This window comes from Colius striatus, chromosome 4, assembly GCF_028858725.1.
Source record: "Colius striatus isolate bColStr4 chromosome 4, bColStr4.1.hap1, whole genome shotgun sequence".
Taxonomy (NCBI): domain Eukaryota; kingdom Metazoa; phylum Chordata; class Aves; order Coliiformes; family Coliidae; genus Colius; species Colius striatus.
In genome coordinates this window covers 96,885,921-96,891,093 of record NC_084762.1, presented here as the reverse complement: position 1 = coordinate 96,891,093, position 5,173 = coordinate 96,885,921, and positions in this window count along the sequence as shown.

Below are 5,173 nucleotides of genomic sequence, written 5' to 3'. Positions count from 1 at the left end.
CCTCCCACTGCACTGTTGCTACAGCTGTCAGGATGCTCTGGAGAGAGGGGAAAGAACAGGAAAGCTTGGTGAGAAACAAACTTTCTACAGTTTGCATCCTAAATATTGGAGGAGCAAAGAAAAATGAAAATCTCAGGAGGTATCGACAGGAGGGAATAACAGCCAAAGGCTGAGCATAAGGGCAGTGTGCTTGTCCCTCAACCTGACATGTTGAGCCAGACCTGACAGTTGTAAGCACCATCTGCCTCCTGAGACAGACTCACTGAGTACACGAGGATGTCTCAGTTGTGAAAGGGAGCCAGGAGCAGAAGCCCCAAAGGGCCCTGGGGAGCCCTGAGCTAGAACAGCCCTAGCAGGGGTGTGAGGAGAAGCTGGAGCATTTATAGAGGGGCTGGAGAGACTCCAGAGATAGGCAATGAAGCTGATGAAGGGTCTGAAGAATGGGTTTCATGAGGAGCACCTGGGGATGTTTAGCCTACAGGAGGCTGAGGGCAGACGGGAGCACTCTCTGCAGCTCCCTGACAGGAGGCTGTGGTGAAGTCGGGGTCAGTCTCTGCTCCCCAGTAATGAATGACAGCCCAAGAGAAAATGGCCCCAAGTTGTCCCAGGGGAGGCTGAGGCTGGAGCTGCGGCAGAACTGTTTCCCTGAGAGGGGCGTCAGCCCCTGTGCCAGGCTGCCCAGGGAGCTGGGGGAGTGCCCAGCCCTGGAGGGATCCCAGAGCCGTGGGGCTGAGCTGCTGAGGGCTGTGGGTCAGTGGTGGCTGTGGCACTGTGAGGGGTCAAGGTTGGACTGCAGCAGCTCAAAGGGCTTTTCCAACCTCAATGAGTCTGTGTTTTCACGAATAAAGCCCCCCACAAGCTGTCACATGCCTGAGGCCACCGGTTTGTGCAGGGTTTGTCTCTGCCCACAGGCCCTGTACAGAGGCTGGAGGGCAACAGGGCAGAGGGAAAAGCCATAGCCAAGGTCAGCAGCCCCCAGGCAGCACCTCAGGACAGCACAGAAAGGCTGCTCCCATCTGCCAGGGCACCCTCCTCACAGCAGCACCAGTCAGCAGAGGCTGCAGCCACTGGGCACCCAGAAGCAGCCCCAGAGGCTCTTTGCCTGGTGCCTGCTGCTGTCCTGAGGTGAGGCATCTGCCCTGAAGGGAGGCACCTGCTCTCCTTGGCTCACTCAGGAGCCTGGGAAGGGGCAGCAGGTGGGTGCAATGTCACACCAGGAGTTCACAGATCTGCACAGCTGGTCTCAGGTTTGAAATGCTCCTGGGCATGCTGGGACCCACTCCAGTGCAGCCACACAGCACAGTGCTGGAGGGCACCAGAGGCTGCTGCTCTTGTAACCACTGAAAGATCACAGGAGACAGGTCCAAAAAGCACACACTAGGGCCAGATGCACAGGGCTTTGTGGTTAGAACTAACATTAAGATCCTACTGACCAAAGTCAACATGTGTGGGCTCAGGGAAGGCACCTCTCCCCATAAAGCATGTCCTGCAATAGTGTTTCTGTGCCTGAGACAGACCCCATCAGCAGGTGGATGCCCTGGGCCCAGACCCTTCCCGTGCATGACTTGCTGAGGACTGTGCTCTGAGCAGCAGCAGCAGCTCGGTGGCGTGAGCTACTTGATATGCATAACTTGTGCTGATAAGGAGGGACTCCCCCCCCCAGAGCCAGATGCTGGATGATGGCTTCCTCAGTCTGAGTCATAGGTTGTAACTGGGAATAGCCGGGTGTGTTCTGTCAGCCGGTGTCTGGATGCAGCGCGGGAGGTGCTGCTGGGAGGGGCTGCCCCAGCTCCTAGCTGCACACTGAGCAACATCTCAGCTTGGGGTGGAGAGGGGCTCAGTGCACACCAGCCACGAGTCTGCCCATGACCTGTGCCTGCCCATGACCTGTGCTGAGCTGGGACAGTGGCTCACAGCCCCCACAGCCCCAGACCCTTCCCCAGGAACACCCCCGGCAGCGGAGCCCCGTGCGGGTGCTGCACCAGGCCGGGCTCCCTGCAGGAGCAGCCTCTGCAGCGGGGCTCTGCACACACAGCTCCAGCCCCTGCCCACTTAGGATGTGCCCCAGGCTGGCTGCCTGTGCTGGGGAAGGGCGCTGGCTGCGTCCTGTGATGTCAGCATGAGTGGGGATCTGCCCAGGCAATGCCGTGTGTGTGCAGGAGGAGGCGGGGACCGTGGGAGGGATGGCTGCGGGTGCTGCTGCAGGGATGGCTGCAGCTGCTGCTACAGGGACAGCCATGGGTGCTGCTGCAGGAATGGCTGCAGCTGCTGCTGCAGGGACAGCTGTGGGTGCTGCTGCAGGAGCCTCTGGGGAAGGTGAGGGGCCCATCTTGCTGAGAGAAGGCAGCGGCTCTGTCCTGTGCGGAGGGCTGTGTGTGAGAGTATCCCACGCCTCCCAGGGCTGTCTCCTCTGCCTCAGGCTTGGACTGGGCACAGGTGCTGGGCAGCCTTGTGTCTAGCACCATGCACATGCAAAACACAATGGGGCTGGCAGCACTCCCGACTCTGCCCACCCTGGTCCTGGGGCTGTGATGCTTTGCAGTGCCCAGAATGCAGCTGCCAGCCCTGCAGCCCTTTCCTGGCAGAGATGCCGGGATGGATGGCACAGGCTGTGCTGCACTTGGGAGGAGCTGGGCTCAGCCCGGCCATGCCATGGGCACAGGGATGGGCAGCACTGGTGAGACTGCAGTATCCAGAGAGCCCCAGGCACATCCTCACACATTCCAGAGCCAAGCTGGGCACCGGCACTGGGGTGCAGAGGGGGTTTGGGCACTGCCACCAGTAACTGCAGAGGCTCAAAAGGCACCGGGGCTGGGGCAGGAGCCCCTGGTTGTAGTGGGAGGCTGTGCCCATTGCGGGCAGGGGAGGAGGCAAAGGAAGGGCTCTGCTCCACTTAGAAGACGTCAGCCCCATGGAAACTTTTAGTAACCGACTCTGCTTCCCAAGCCAGGGAGATTCCTGGCGGCAGTTCAGCATTGGCACCTGCAGCCCTCCCTGGGGCCACCAGCTCGCCCCAGCGCGGGCAGCAGCTCTGGCTACGTCAGGGAACGTGCTGGTGCGAGCCCTGGCTCGGGGCGGCCCCTCTGCACCCACCAGCAGGAGCCCGGCACACAGCCCTGCCCACAGGAGGCCCTGGAACTGTGTGCAGAGCCCTACAGAGCTGCTGCAGCCACAGCCCCTGCTCCAGCAGCTTCCCCTGGCTCAGGGGGCACAGCAACGTGTCCAGCTGGGGTTGGAAACCTCCCGAGCAGGAGCCTCCACACCCTCCCTGGGCAGCCTGGGCCAGGGCTCCCTCCCCTCAGCACCAAAGGACTTGCTCCTCCTGGCCCAGGGGCACTGCCTGTGTTCAGCCTGTGCCCGCTGCCCCTTGTCCTGCCACTGGCCCCCACACACCAAACACTGGCCCCAGCCTCTGGCCACCCGCCCTGTAGGGACTGAGCAGCACTGAGAAGGTCAGAGCCTGGTGCATGGGAGCATGGCAGCCCCGGCTGCCCCCTGTCCTGAGGGACAACCTGCACGGCTGCACCTGCACAGGCTGCGGCGGCTGCAGAGGGAAAGGCTGATGGGGCCGTGGGGAGGGACTGGGAGACAGACGCGGGGGTGGAGGAGGTGTCTGCCAGGGAAGGGACAGCAGGGTGTTGGGGAAGGGCTGGGGCTGTGGGTGGGAGCCTGGCGGGACTGGGGGAGGTCTGTGGGGTGGTCTCTGGTGGGACAGGGTGAAGCTGTGGGTGCTTCAAGGGGAGGGCGAGCCAGAGCAATGTGTCTGTGTCAGTGAGGGAAAGGTGACAGGAACAGTCTCTGGGGCACTCTGGGGGTCCTGCTCTGAGGGGGGCCGGTGGGCAGCTCAGCCCTCCTTCCTGCCTGCCCAACTGCCCCGAGCAGGGACACGGCACTGGCTCCCACCGTGCGCAGTGCCAGCCGGGCTGCTGCCTGCCGGGCTGCCCCGTTAGGTGCCGGCAGCGGGGCTGCTCCTCCGCTGCGGCTGTGGGATTGCACCCTGCCCACGGGGAACAGTCCCTCAGCACCAGACCCCACAGGCCTCTTCCTCAGCACCCGCTGCCCCGCTGAGCCCGGCTGTGCCCCTCGCGGCCCTGAGGCAGCACAGGCTTTCTCCTGGGACCCATCCTGCCTGTGTGGTCAGACCCTGGGGCATGCCAGCACCAGCGGCCAGCATCCTGCCGCTGTGCTGGGCCAGGAGGGCCGGCAGTGCCGAGGGTGCCGTGCCACAGCACCACACCGCTGCTGCCCTATGCCCATAGTCCCGCCCCGGCACCTGGCCACAGCCCAGGCAGCGCATTCCTCACATACCAGAGCCTGTGTGAGGCCTCGTCCCCGGCACAGCCCCACGACGCCCAGCCAGGCCCCACTCACCCACCTCTGTCCTACCTGCGGCGGTGGTCGCGGCACAGGCCCGGCGGGTGCCCGCTGTCCCGCTGCTCCGCTGCTGCTTCCTGCCTGCGACCACAGCGGGTTTAAAACCTTGCCCTTCCCCGCCCCTGGGATGACACACCGGCCCAGCCCTGCCCGAAACACGGGAGCTGCCCTCCCCACGGCTCCCTGCCCAGGCGGGGGTCTGGCTGTGAGCAGCCCTGTTGCCCACCTTGTGTGTCTGGTGCAGAGCGGGACAGGGCTGGGAGCAGGGGTGAGGGTCTCACTGGTCCCACCATGGCTGTGCTGTGGGGTGAGGGGCTCACTGGCCCCACCATGGCTGTGATGCGGGCAGGTGGCCCCATCCCAGAGGCAGCATCTGCTCAGGTAGTGCCCTCCACGAAAGGGGTGAGATCCCTCCCCAGGTCAGTGTCTCTGAGCTGCTCTTGGACCCGCCAGCCCCTCGTCCTTCTCCCCATCGCCCCATAACCACCCATGTGCCAGCAGCCCCAGCAATGCCCCTGCTGCCCAGCTCAGCTCCTCTCCCATGCTGCCCCGTTGCCCATGGAACTGGCTGTGCCATTTGACTGGACCTCAGGCTCCAGCTGCCGGGCTGACAGACCCCAGGCTCCAGCTGCAGGCCTGACACTGGCCCCACAGCAGATGGGCTGGAGAAGGAGGCCCTTCCCCTGCTCCTCACAACCTTGCCCACGTCCCTGGATGCACACCTATAGCCAAAATTGCCCAAAACACGTCCAAGCCACTCCATTGCCACCCGAGTCACTGCAACCCCCTGCCTGTGTCT